At 37.5% G+C, this 15,148-nt stretch overlaps 1 non-coding gene across 1 annotated transcript; it reads right to left on the reverse strand.

Annotated features, from left to right (window-relative positions):
* Nucleotides 1-826: 826 nt before the first annotated feature.
* On the reverse strand, nt 827-991 carry LOC115896263. Its single transcript, XR_004056165.1, has one exon. It is a non-coding gene; the product is annotated as a U1 spliceosomal RNA (small nuclear RNA).
* Nucleotides 992-15,148: the final 14,157 nt, after the last annotated feature.

A 15,148-nucleotide genomic window follows, 5' to 3' on the forward strand; every position in this document is an offset into this window, starting at 1 on the left:
ATTTTGTTTTATTTTAAATAAAGATTCTGGGGATTCTGATTCATTATGTCTCAGCTAGGTCCTAGGAATCTGTATTTTAAGAGAGCAGAGCAAAGAGACAGAGAAAGACCAGGTTCTCAGGACATCATTTGAGCCACTGAGTTAGCACTGATTGAAGCTAGATCCACCCCTGGACTCCATGAACCAAAAAATATCCTTTTAAAAAATTTTTAAAAAAATTTCAACTTTGCCCTTGCCCCTTTCCCTCCCTCCCTCCTCTTGTGTTCCCCACTGTCTATTGTTGCCATCTTTATCCATGGGCAGCCAATGGTTAGCTCCCATTTAAAAGTGAGAACATGTGGTATTTGGTTTTCAGTTCCTATGTTAATTTGTTTAGGATAATGGCCTCCAGCTGCATCCATGTTGCTGCAAAGGATATGATTTTGTTCTTTTTCATAGCTGCATAGTATTCCATAGTGTATGTGTACTATGTTTTAAAAAATCCAATCCATCATTGATGGGCACCTAGATTGATTCTATGTCTTTGCTATTATAAATAGTGCTGCAGTGAACATACAGGTACACATGTCTTTGTAATATTATTTACAGCATTCCCACCAGCAATAAATAAGAGTTCTTTTTCCACATCCTCAACAGCAGTAGCATTATCAGTGTTTTGGATTTTGGCCATTCTAATGGGCAGGCAGTTGGATCTCATTGTTTCAATTTGCAGTTCCTTAATGACATATATGTGAGGTACTTTTCATATGCTCAGTTGCCATCTGTATATCTTCTTTGTTGAGGTGTCTGTTCAGGTTGTTGGCTCATTTTTTTTCCTTTCATTTACCAGGGAAAAGCATGACTACAGTATGCTACTACCACAAATTACGCAGCTGAGTTTACCACATTTGGAGAAATCACAGGGATCAGCAAGTCTTCGGTGGACTAGAGAAGCCTTGCCGTAGGAAAAACTACCCTTGTGGTCGTGGTATCTACCCTACCTGGGAAGTCTTTGGGGCCTATTTTTCAGTTGGGTGGCTTATTTTCTTATTGAATTTTAAGGGTTCTTTGTGTATTTTGAATCACAATCCTTTATCAGATAGGTCTTTTGCAAATATTTTCTCTTAGACTGTGGCTTATCTTCAGTTTTTTTTTTTTTTTTTTTTTTTTAATTTATCATCTTTTTTCAGTAGCTGATATAGTTTGGCTTTGTGTCTCCACTCAAATCTTATCACCAATTGTAATCCCCACATGTCAAGGGAGGGAGGTGGTTGAATTATGGAGGCAGTTTCCCCCATGCTGTTCTCGTGACAGTGAGTGAATTCTTATGAGATCTGATGGTTTTATAAATGGCAGTTTTTCCTGCATCCTCACTTCTCTCTCCTGCCACCAAGTAAAGAAGGTCCTTGCTTCCCCTTCACCTTCTGCCATGATTGTAAGTTTCCTGAGGCCTCCCCAGCCATGTGGAACTATGAGTCAATTTAACCTCTTTTTTTTTTTTTTAATTATACTTTAAGTTCTAGGGTACATATGCACAATGAATTAAACCTCTTTTCTTTATGAGTTACCCAGTCTTGGATAGTATCTTTATAGCAGTGTGAGAACAGTAGCCTTTGACCTTTCTTCTAAAGATAAGGATATTAGCAAATGTAAACTTTTTACCAACAAACACCTTTTAAAATAAATATCTGTTACATTGCCAAAGTCTATAAACTTTCATTTTGTTGTACAACAGTAATGTAACTTATTTTATATATTTTAATTTTTCATTGTTCACTACCAGTACTTTTTTAAAAGCATATTATCTTTATAGATAGTCATAACACATTTGTTAAATTTCTGTTTTATGGAAGATAGTTCCTAATATTGTTTAATTTACAGAGATAAAAGAGAAAATATGCAGATCCAACTTCCAAGAGCATTCAGTATTATACACCAAGCTTATTCCTGAAAACAATGACCCAGGAAAACCACACGAAAGAGTTTTATTATGGATATCCTAAAACAAGTAACTATAAGTTTCAGATATATGTAGAATATTCCACAGTTCCTATAATCAAAATTCATGAGTTTTTCTGTTCACCTTCAATGTTTGTACTGAGTTATACACCACTGTTATATCAAAGCAAACCTTTAAAAATAAAGCTAGTTTTCTCTTTTTTTTTTTAAAGCAAACCTTTAAAAATAAAGCTAATTTTCTCTTTTTTTTTTTCAACTTTTATTTTAGACTCAGAGGTACATGTGCAGGTTTGTTACCTGGGTATATTGTGTGATGCTGAGATCTGGGGTGTGAAAGATCCTGTCATCCAGGTCCTGAACACAGTACCCAATAGTTAGTTACTACCAGTACTTTACAAACATGAATTTTTCTTCCTTGAATTTTTTTCTCTTGATTTAATCCTTCTTGAGTAGATTTTTTATTAAGTTTTTTTTTTTTTTTTTTTTGGTTTGTTTTCAAAGAACAACCCATTAAAGCTTCATTATTCCCCAATTCTGTTCAAAATTAAGAAAGCCTTTCTGTTACCATAGACATAAAACGAATGGATTGGGCATTGTATTTTTGGCTCAATCTTTTCTCCTTCTCTTTAGGATTTTCTAAATATTCCTCCACTTTCCTCTACCATTAAATGTTGTTATGGGAAAAGTAGGAGGTCAGATTAAACCCATTGTTTTTCTCTCAGGCTGAGTAGATGACTTTATTTTATTAGTAGTATTTTTTGGCCCAAAAGTTATGTCTGTTTAGTGAAATTATTATTAATACTTTTGTTATTGTTATCCTGCTCTCAGATACATCTTTCTGTTGATTATTCAGCATAATTATTTACCTAGGAGGTATTGTGCATTTTAATCAGCAAATTCAAATTTTCACTTATTTTAACAAGGTTTTCTTCTTTTATAATGTCAAATAATCTGCTGTTTCATTAATTCTGTAAATTTAGCAATACCTATTATGCATATGTTGAGCTACTGTGTCATGTTTCTGTATTATCTCCTTTCTAATTTCTCTTTTTGTCGTTTTCTATTTTTATTTTTAATAGGATTTTTATAAATCTTGACCTTCATATTATTGTACCATTCATGATTTTGTGGTTTTAAAGTGGCTTTTCTTTTCCTAATTATTTATTTAAAATCTTTAATTTCTCCTGTGAATTCTGCCAGCTCACTTTTCATTTTTCCATGGTCATGTATTTTATTTTATATTTTTCATTCTTTTTTAAAGTTAAAATTATTTTTAATGGATTTCTGTCCCTGGATGGAAACAGGGACAGATTTACCCTCTTACTTAAAAAAAATACAGACAAAATTTATAAAGGATGGTTCTCAAACATAGGACAACAGGGAGCATAAACAGTAATTTTTCAAAGAAGATAAACAAAGGAAGTAAACCCTATGGTTTCTCCACTGATTCCCTAGAGAGAGATTCCAAGCTACAAGTCTCACTCAATTGAGAAGACAGAGTTTGTTGAGAATTTGGGGAAAATCAAAGCGGACAGAATTCACAAAGAGCTAGAAAAAAGAGTATTGGCACAGAGAAAGAGCTCCGGCTACCTCCAGAGAGTTTCCCTTGAGTTTTCAGAGCATGCGTTTGGGGAATCCACCTGAGGCAAGGGAAAGAACTACCAGAAAGAAGCAGGTAGAAAAACTCCTGATGTTCACGTAGACCGAGAAATTTCTCAAGTTTTTGTCATCTGAGGTGGAGAAATCTTATACTATATGAGATGTTGAGTAGAATACTTAGAAGGACTCCGTAGTAGGACCAAACCAGTCTAGAGTAAAGGCTGATCTGTCTTGTACGCCTCCTTGTGAAACTATTCTGCTAAGTATGTCACCAATTTTCTAAGTGAATCTAAGTTATTCCATGTAATAAGTTAAAAATTTTCACTCTTTGTATGTTTTTATTATTCATTGTGGTTGTAATAGTTTTTGCTTTATAATGTTTCGTTGGTCTTTCATTTGGTGCATAGTGGTTTATGATATTTATATCTTCTTTTTTTTTTTTTTGAGACGGAGCCTCACTCTGCCGCCCAGGCTGGAGTGCAGTGGCCGGATCTCAGCTCACTGCAAGTTCCGCCTCCTGGGTTTAAGCCATTCTCCTGCCTCAGCCTCCCGAGTAGCTGGGACTACAGGCGCCCGCCACGTCGCCCGGCTAGTTTTTTGTATTTTTTTAGTAGAGACAGGGTTTCACCGTGTTAGCCAGGATGGTCTCGATCTCCTGACCTCGTGATCCGCCCGTCTGGGCCTCCCAAAGTGCTGGGATTACAGGCTTGAGCCACCGCGCCCGGCCTGATATTTATATCTTTATTGGATCTTTGACAATGTAGAATAAGTTCTTTGTTTCATTTCATGCTATTTGTTTTTACATTTTACTTCTTATTTGACAGTAATGTTGCAAATCTTTAACAATGTTTTAATTTATTTGTAAGGAAAACACCTAAACCAAAGTGAAACAAAAAATGATGTAGGATCTATTATTATTATTTTCCATTATGTGAATCTTTTTCTTAATGCAGAGGCTTCGTCTATTTATATTTGTTGTTACAATTGATTTCTTTCATCATTCTGTTATTTCAGTGTTTTCTCTTTAAAAATATGTTCTTGTTATTCAATGATTTAGTTTCGCTTTATGTACCATTTTCTTTATTTTGTCCTTCATATTTTGCAAGCTATATAGCCTCTGTTAAAATCTATTAATGGATATCTTTAAGCATTCTTTGACATGTAATTTTCTAATGTCCCAGTAAAGAAAGAATTTGTCAACATAAAGTATGTGTGTAGGCTGGGTGCAGTGGCTCACGCCCATAATCCCAGCACTTTGGGAGGCCGAGATGGGTGGATCATCCGAGGTCAGGATTTTGAAACTAGTCTGACCAACACGGTGAAACCCTGTCTCTACTAAAAGAATACAAAAATTAGCTGGGTGTGGGGGCACACACCTGTGGTCTCAGCTACTTGGGAGGCTGAGGCGGGAGAATCACTTGAACCCAGGAGGCAGAGGTTGCAGTGAGCCGAGATTGCACAATTGCACTCCAGCCTAGGTGACAGAGCAACTCCGTCTAAGATAAGATAAGATAAGATAAGATAAGATAAGATAAGATAAGATAAGATAAGATTAAAAATGTGTGTAAAATCCTTGTGCATACTGCTACCAGGGTTATTTTTATATCTAATCCACGTATATTAGTTTATCTGCAAGAAAATTAATTTTCAGAATTTTATGTAGGCTTATTTCCTTCTCTATTTCCTGCTCAACTGTTTTCTGGGATTTGACATCTCTGCTCTGATAAATAAAGATATCAGGGAAAGGGTACAGTACAGAACACTACTGTCTTTTAGATCATTAATGGAAGATGGAGGAATTACTGCAACCCTTTCTTGTTGGCACAAGTTCTTCATCTTTGAGTTAGCCATCAGACAGTGGGCAGGTATGAAGTGGTTTTGTCTTCTCTCCTCTTTTTTTTTTTTTTCTTGAGACATGGTCTCACTCTGTTTCTGAGGTTGGAATGCAGTGGTGCAGTCATAGCTCACTGAAGCCTTGACCTCCTGGGCTCACAGGATCTTCTTGCCTCAGCCTTCTGAGTAGCTAGGACTACAGGCATGACATCACCCCTGACTCTCTTTCTTTTGTTCCCTCTCTCTTACCTCCTCTTCCTGCTTCTTCTCTTTATCCTCCTTTTTTTCCTTTTCTCCCTCCTCCTCCCGTTTCTTGATTTCTTTTACCTTAAGCAAAATCTAGGGAAATCTGGAGGAAAAATCTGTGTACACTTTTTTGTCTTATAGTTAGGAGAGATTAGGACATACTCAGATGATTCATTGGTGTAAATCTTCATCTTTATTCTCTGTCTTCATGGGCATTTTAGTGAAAGTTAGAAAAGGCGGTATGATGGGAGATTAGTTATGTATCTTTTTTGTAATTAAACTTTTTACTTTGAAATAACTATAGATTTACAGGAAGATACCAAGAAATATACAGTGTTAACATCTTACAAAACCAGGTGCAATACTGGGACCAGAAAATTGACGTCAGTACAATCCATAGAGCTATCTCAGATTTCAGTTATTACATGTGTGCATAGCTTTATGCAGTTTTATCACATGTGTAGCTTTGCGTAACTGTCACCACCATCAAAATACTTAAAGGTATCATCACCACAAAACTACCTCATGTTACAACTTTATAGCCACACTGTTTCATCTCCTCCATCTCTAATCTCTGACAACCACTAATCTGTTCTCCATGTCTATAATTACATTATTTCACAAATGTTATATGAATGAATTCTTGCACTATGTGTCCTTTTGTAATTGGTTTTCTCCACTCAGCTTAATTTCCTCAAGGTTCATCCAAGTTGTGTGTATCAGTAGTTTATTACTTTTTGTTGCTGAGTAGTAGTCCATAGAATGCATACGGCACTACAGTTTGTTCAAGCATTTGCTCACTGAAGTACATTTGGTAGTTCTAGTTTTGTGCTATTACAAATAAAGCTGCTTTAAACATATACAGATTTCTGTAGGAAAATAAATAAATTTTCATTTCCCTAGGATGTATAGCCAAAAGTGCAATTTGTGGATCATAGGTAAGTCTGTTTAAAATAAAAAAAATGCCAACGTATTTTCCAGAGTCGTCATGCTATATTACGTTCCTACCAGCTGTATGAATGATCAGTTTCTCCACATCCTTGCCAGCATTTGATGTCAGTAATTTTAGTTTTAGTCATTCTGATAGGTGTGTTGTAGTGATATGCTGTTGCGATTTTAACGTGCTTTTCTCTGATGGCTAAGGATGTTGAGCATCTCTTCATGTGTGTATTTCCCATCTGCGTATCCTCTTTGGTTAAAATGTCAGGGCATGTCTATTGTCCATTCCCTAACTGGATTGTTTGATTTTTAAATTTTGACTTTTGAGAATTCTTTATTGTGGTTTAATAAAAAATATATTTCATCTTTGTCCTTGGTTCCAGGTATACAGCTCGTAAAACACTTTACTGTCCTGAGTGGCAAGTATCTTTTGTTTGCTAGTAAGATGACTGGTGGCCAGGGTCCCTGGATAGCTTCAGGACAGGGGCTGGTAACCAGAAAGAGCAAACCATAGTTATGAGAGTTGAAACTTTTAGTCCCTCTCCCTGACCTCTGGAAAGGGGAGAGGGGCTGGAGACTGGGTTCAATCACCAATGACCAATGGTATAATCAATCATAATCTGTGCAATAAAACCTCTATTAAAAACTCCTAAAGCATAGATTTCAGGAAGCTTCCAGGTTGGTGAACAAATCAAGGTGCTGGGAGGGTAATACACTCAGAAAGAGCATGGAAGCTCTGCACACCCCTCTTTCCCTATACCTTGCCTAATGCATCTATGTCATTTGGCTGCTCCTCAGTTGTACCTTTTATAATTAGTTGATTGTATTAGTCCATTCTCATACTGCTAATAAAGACATACCTGAGACAGGGTAGTTTATAAAGGAAAGAGGTTTAATTGATTCACAGTTCAGCATGGCTGGGGAGGCCCCAGGAAACATACAATCATGGCAGAAGGGGAAGCAAACACATCCTTCTTCACATGGCAACAGCAAGAAGTGCAGAGCAAAGGGCGGCAAATGCCTTTTATAAAACCATCAGATCATCCAGGTGTGGTGGCTCATGCCTGTAATCCCAACACTTTGGGAGGCTGAGGCGGGCGGATCATCTGAGGTTGGGAGTTCGAGACCAGCTGACCAACATGGAGAAACCCTGTCTCTACTAAAAATGCAAAATTAGCTGGGTGTGGTGGTACATGCCTGTAATCCCAGCAACTTAGGAAGACTGAGGCAGGAGAATCGCTTGAACCTGGAAGGTGGAGGTTGCAGTGAGTCGAGATTGTGCCACTGCACTCCAGCCTAGGCAACAACAGTGAAACTCGATCTAAAAATAAATAAATAAATAAATCGGATCTCTGGAGAACCCACTCACTATCATGAGAACAGCATGGGGGTAACTGCCCCAATGATTCAATTACCTCCCACTGTGTTCCTCCCATGACACATGGGGATTATGGGAACTACAACTCAAGATGGCATCTGGGTGGGGACACAGCCAAACTATATCATGGGTAAACATGAGTAAATGTTTTTCTGAGTTTTTTTTGAGTTGTTTTTAGCAGAGTATTAAACCTGAAAGGAGGTCATAGAAACCCCTGAATTTGTAGCCAAGTTGGACATCAGTTATGGGTACCCTGGAGACCCAGGACTGGTGAGGACTGGTGTCTGAAATGAGGACAGTCTTGTGAGTCTAAGCCCTTTAACTTGTGGATTCTGCACTATGACTAGTTAGTGTGTAGACCTTTATATTCTAGATAAAAGTTCTTTGCAGGATGTGTGGTTTGCAAATATTTTCTCCGGTTTATAAATTGTCTAATCATCCTTTTTTGTGGGAAGTTTCACAGAACAAAGGTTTCAATTTTTATGAAGTCTGATGTATAACTCTTTCTTTTTATGGATTATTCCTTTGATATGAAGTCTAAGAACTATTTGCCTAGTCCTAAGTCTGAATATTTTCTACTATTTTTTTCTAGAAGCTTTATGGTTTTAAACTTTACATTTAAGTCTCTGATCCAGTTTGAGTTAATATTTGTACAAAGTGTGAGGTTAGGGTTTTGTTTTTGTTTTTGCCTACGGATATTCAATTGCTCCAACACTATTTATTGCAAAGACAATCTCTTCTTTTTTATAAGATTGTTTTCCTTCTTTTGTCAAAAACAACTGGGCATGTTAATGTAGATATATTTCTGGGTTCTTCAGTCTGTTCCATAGATCTATGTTTCCATTCTGCTGCCGGTACCACCCTTTCTTGATTACTGTAGCTACATAGTAAGCCTTAAAATCATAAAGAGTGATTTATTATTCTTTTTCAAAATTGTTTTGGTTATTCTTAAAGCCTTTACCTTCCCATACAAATTTTAGAATAAGTTTCTCTATGTCTACAAAAAATGCTGATGATTTTTGGATAAAAATTTTGTTAAACCTACAGATCAATTTAGGGAGAACTGACTTGTTTACTATATTGAGCCTTCCAATCAGTGAACATGTTGTGTCTCCCCAGATATTTAGGTCTTCTTTTTTATAATCAACATTTTGTAACTTTCTTCATACAGATTCTGTACATGCTTTATTACTGGGGTCTCCAACCCCCGGGCCACGAACCAGTACTGGTCTGCGGACTGTTGGGAACTGGGCCACACAGCAAGAGGTGAGTGGTGGGCGAACAGGCATTACCACCTGAGCTCCACCTCCTGTCAGATCAGAGGCATTAGATTCTCATAGGAACACAAACCCTGTTGTGAACTGCTCATGCGAGGGATCAAGGTTGCATGTTCCTTATGAGAATCTAATGCCTGATGATCTGAGGTGGAGCAGTTTCATCCCCAAACCATCCACCCCACTCCACCTCCTGCCAGTCCATGGAAAAGTTGTCTTCTATGAAATGGGCCCCTGGTGCCAAAAAGGTCACGCTTTATTAGACTGACACTTACATATTTCATTTTCTTTGAAGCAATTATAAATGATATTGTGTTTTTGATTTTGGTTTCCATTTGTTCATTGTTAGAATATAGGAATTCAGTTGATGTTTGTGAGCTGATCTGTATTCTGCAATCTTACTGAACTCTTAGTTCTAGGAGTGTTTTTGTAGGTTTCTTAGAATTTTCTGCATAATCATGTTATCCGAAAATAGAGACAGTTTCATTTTCTTTTCTCCAATCGGTGTGCCTTTTAATTCTTCTTCTTACCTTATTACAGTTCATGCAACTTATAGTGCTATGTTGAATAAGAGTGATGAGAGGTGACATTCTTTTTTTTTTTTTTTTTTTTTTTGAGATGGTGTCTTGCTCTGTCGCTCAGGCTGGAGTACAGTGGCATGATCTCGGCTCACTACAAGCTCTGCCTCCCGTGTTCACACCATTCTCCTGCCTTGGCCTCCCGAGTAGCTGGGACTACAGGCGCCCACCACCATACCCAGCTAATTTTTTGCATTTTTAGTAGAGATGTGGTTTCACCGTGTTAGCCAGGATGGTCTCGATCTCCTGACCTTGTGATCCGCCCACCTCAGCCTCCCAAAGTGCTGGGATTACAGACGTGAGCGACTGCTCCCGGCCAAGAGGTGACATTCTTGCTTTTTTCCCAATCTTAGAGGAAAAGCATTCAGCCTTAAGTATTCATCCTTAAGAATGATGTTAGCTGTAGATTTTCCCAAATGCTCTTATTTATAAGGCTGAAGAACTTCCCCTCTGTTCCTGAGAGTTTCTGGGCGTTTTTGTTTTTGTCTTTTGGTAAATTTTGAATGGATGTTGAATTTTGTGAAATACTTTAGCCACATTATTGATATTATCATGGTTTTTATTCTTTAGCTTCTTGATATAATAAAATATATTGATTGATTTTTAAATATCGAACAAACCTTGCATACCTAAGTAAATCCCCTTTGATCGAGGTGCATTATTCTTGCTATTGTTGAATTTGATTTGCTAATGTTTTTGTGTCTACACCTGTGAGAGATATTGATCTATGCTATTCTTTCTTTTTCTTTTGATGCTATCTTTGTCTGGTTTTGATATCAGAGTAATTCTGGTCTCATAAAGTGTATTGGAGAATGTTCTCTTCTATTTTCTGGAAGACAGACAGTGTGTAAAATTAGTGTTAATTCTTCTGTGAATGTTTGGTAAAATTCTCCAGTGAAACCATCTGGGCCTGGAGATTTCTTTTTTAGGAACTTTTAAATTATGAATTGAATTTCTTTACTACTTATAAGGCTATTCAGGTTATCAACTTCCTCTTGACTGAGTTTTGATAGTTTATGGTTTTTAAGGGGTTGGTTGATTTTTTCTAAGTCATTGAATTTATGAGCATCAAGTTTTTCATAGTGTATTAGATTTCCAGGGCTGCTGTAATGAGTACCACAAACAGGGTGGTTTAAGACAACAGAAATGTATTGTCTCACAGTTCTAGAGGCCAGGGCCTGAAATCAAGGAGTCAGCAGGGCCATGCTCCCTCGAGACCCACGGGGAGAATCCTTGCTTGTCTCTTTCTAGCTCGGGTGGCTGCTGGCAATCTGCAGTACTTCTTGGCTTGCAGCTGCCTAACTCCAACCTCTACCTTCGTTGTCACATGACATTCTGCCTGTGTTTCTCTGTCCTCACATGGCCTCTTCCTATAAGGACATCATCATGCTGGATTAGGAGCCCACCCTGCTCCTGGATGACATCATCTTAACTAATTCCATCTGCAATGACCCTGTTTCCAAATAAGGTCACATTCTGAGATATTGGGGGTTAGGACTTCATTTTTTTTTGGGTGGGGGGAATACATTCACCTCATAATAGTAGTCTTCTCTTATTAGCTCTTTAATGGCTGCAGGATCTGTTGTGATCTCCCCTGTTTAATTCCTGATATTGAAGATTTGTGTCTTCTCTCTTTTTACCTGTGTCCATCTTGCTAGAAGATTTTCAACTTTATTAATTTTTTAGAAAAACCAGCCTTTAATTTTCTCTGTTGCTTTCCTGTTTTCAATTTAATTGGTTTTCATTTATATCTTTACTATTTGCCTTCTTCTGCCTGTGATGGTTTGTTTGGCTTTTCTCCTGGTTTCCTGAGATTGGAACTTGAATTATTTATTGGACCCCCACCACCACCCGAGGAGTCTCAGGAGACACTGCGAAGTCCAGCCTGGCTGCATTCTGCATGGCGTCAGCACCTGCTCTGCTTCCTCTCCACCGCCTGTGTCTGGAATGATAAAGAAGATGATGTATGGGAATGTCAAGTATTTGAGCTGTACCTAGATAAGGCCTCCCCTCCCTCTTTCTCCCAACCTTCAAAAAGTTGGATGTATCATGTCCTTACAAGAATTTTGTTCTTTTACTCAATAATAACTTCAAAATGAAACCTCGATACATTATAAATGATGTCGGTAATACCAAGGACACCTCTGGCACCCTACTTTTAGATTTCCCCTTAGGTCTGCCCCTCATTTTTTTGGTGGAGGCTCAGAGGCAAACGCTTTTTTCTCTTTCTGGTTGTTGATCTATGCTCTTTCAATGTGACTAGAAGAGCAGATTCAGCTACATAGGTCTCTGGGACTTATGTGTTTGCATCTTTGGGGGAATATTATCAGAAATTTGGATCTAATATGCAATATCTATCTACACTCTGGATTAAAATAATCACATTGGATTAGTCAAACACGAGTCACTATGGTATTCAGAATAAAATAGATAAGTCAAAGAGAGTGCATTGAAATATTGAAGTTCAACTGGCAATGTTTTAGAGAATGCATGCTGTCTGGATGTTTTGAGTGGAAAATATAATTATGCTTCAGTAAGTGAGCTACTAAATTGAAGAAGTATAAAAAACCACCTTATGAAATTGTGAAGTAGAAAATAATCTTTTCTTTAATCTTTGCAAATAGGTTTTTAAGGTCCTTTTTGCAAGGTCAGTACAGGTCAATATCAGAATTGCTCATTATAGTTCTTTGCCTCTGCCTTGCTCCACTGACAAAGCTGAATCCCGCGGAAACTTGGCCATTACGCTATAATTGCAATCAAACAGTATTTGGAGCCATTGTTACCAGAAACTTGAAAAATTGGGGGTGGCAGAGGAGAAAAGGCCATGCCAGGAACCAGGAAAAATACTTTGATTCACAGTTAGGCCGTATCATTGCCATGGGCTGGGGATGAAAAGATTCTCTCACTAAAGAAGACCTGCATCAAAGGGAATGTCTACAGGGTTATTGAAGAATACATAGGTGATGGGAAATTGGTCTTGACATTTTTTTATTTATAAAAATTTATGAATGCCTTTTTTATGATATTATGAGGTGAATAATGAAGGAATTGTTCTGAGACTTTTATATCAACGGCTGAGACACTATCTCATGGACATTATTCATCGTACATTTTTCTGTTCTCCCTGCTCTATCCTCCTCTCCCAATTTTTGGAATATTTTTAAACCTTGAGAAAAGTTAAAAGAATAATATGCTTTGCCCATAGTTTCTTCTCTTTCTGTATACCTTTTTTCTGACTTCTTAATAATTTTTTTCCCCTCATGATAGCCTACCATTGATTTTTTTTTTTTAAACACTGTAGAAACAGCCTTTATTGGTTGCAACACGGATTGGAAGAGGAGGGAATATGATAGCTTCCACTCCTGGGGGAGCATCTGCAGACTCAGTCGCCACTTTCCAAAAAGCTAAAAAGAAATTTTATTGTGTACATTTAAGGTATATAATATGTTATGGGATACATATAAGCAGTAAAATGGCTTCTGTAGTGAAGCAAATTAACGTACCCCCATTATCTCATATAGGTACCCTTTTTTATGTGTGGCAAGAGTAGCTAAAATCTACTCATTTGACAGAAATCCCCAATACTGTACAATTTTATTAACAGTCGTCCTCATGTTGTACACTGGGTCTCTAGACTTGCTAATTCCTCATGTCTGCTACTTTGTAACCTCTAACCTACATCTTCACATTTCCTCTCCCAGCCAGTATTTTCTGAACCAGTGGAAAGTAAATTACAAAATCCATGGCACTTCATCCCTAAATATTTCATTATACTTCTCTCAAGAGTAAGAACATTCACTTTCATGTACAATACAATGATCACATCTAAGAAAATTCTCAATAATTCCACAATATCATTTAATATACTGTGTATATTTGGATTGCCACAATTGTCCCCAAAATGTTTTTTATGACTGTGTGTCTTTTTCAATCCAGGAGCCAATCAAGGTTCATGTTTACCTTTTTTTTTGTTTTTGTTTTTTGAGACAGAGTTTCGCTCTTGTTGCCCAGGCTGGAATGCAATGGCACCATCTCGGCTCACCACAACCTCCGCCTCCTGGGTTCAAGTGATTCTCCTGTCTCAGCCTCCCAAGTAGCTGGAATTACAGGCATGTGCCACCATTACAGGCATGAGCCACCACACCCAGCTAATTTTGTATTTTTGGTAGAGAAAGGGTTTCTCCATGCTGGTCAGGCTGGTTGCGAACTCCCAACCTCAGGTGATCTGTCCACTGCAGCCTCCCAAAGTGCTGGGATTACAGGTGTGAGCCACCACGCCCGGCCTATGTTTTACCTTTTATACCTGGTATATTTTTAATCTAGAATACTATCTCCTCTCTTGCCCTTTTTCTCTTATCAAATTGTCTTTTGTTGGATTGGCAGATTTGGAAAATTTAGGAAAGGATGCTCAATGTCAAATAAACAATGAATCATCTTTTAGCATAAAATGGCCTGTACTCATACTAAAAGCTGATTTGTTATTTATCTGAAAATCAAATTTAACTCAGTATCCTGTATTTTATGTAACAACTCTGCTTTTTAAAAAGTTCAGACTGCCGGGCATGGTGGCTCATGCCTGTAATCCCAGCTACTGGGGACGCTGAGGCAGGAGAATCACTTGAACCCAGGGCAGGGAGGAAGTTGCAGTAAGCCGAGATCGCGCCACTTCACTCCGGCCTGGGTGAAAGAGTGAAATTCCATCTCAAAAGAAAAAATAGCTCAGACCAGCTCTATTATAGAGTAGTTCAAATTCTGGATTTGCTTGTTAGAAAATTTGATTTGATTTTGTAAACATTTTTTACTAAAATTTCTAGATGATGTTGCATATTTCTTATTGCATCACACTGGGTGGTACATATCTACAAGTCTCATTTGTGAAATTAAGTTTGGTTACTGACTAAAGATGGTAACTACAAATCTCTCTGGTTAAAAGTGTTTTCTTTCTTTGTGAATTATTAAATAATTGTGGGGTAATATTCTGAGAGCAGGTGAATATTCCGAGACCAGGTGAAATGTTCTCAATCATCTTCTGCACAATATTTTTAACATTCATTAGTGATCGCTTCCTGAATTATTTCCTTGCAGGTTATGAAATAATTTTTTAATGTTAGCATTCCTTCTATTTTTATTGCTAGTTGACATTCATCTATAAAGAAGAATTTTCCTTCTTTAATGCTGTCTTTCTTGTAGTATCACTATATACTAATGGAATTTTAAAAATTCAATTTGTTATACTTCGTTACTGTCATTATTCTGTTATTGCTCAAATTACCCCAGTTTTGGCCAATGGAAGCCCCTTGCAAGTCTGCTCTGTGGTCCCTTGACTATAACCCCATTTTGTCTTTGCGTGCTTGCTTTCATCC

Source organism: Rhinopithecus roxellana, chromosome 2 (assembly GCF_007565055.1).
Source record: "Rhinopithecus roxellana isolate Shanxi Qingling chromosome 2, ASM756505v1, whole genome shotgun sequence".
NCBI lineage: Eukaryota > Metazoa > Chordata > Mammalia > Primates > Cercopithecidae > Rhinopithecus > Rhinopithecus roxellana.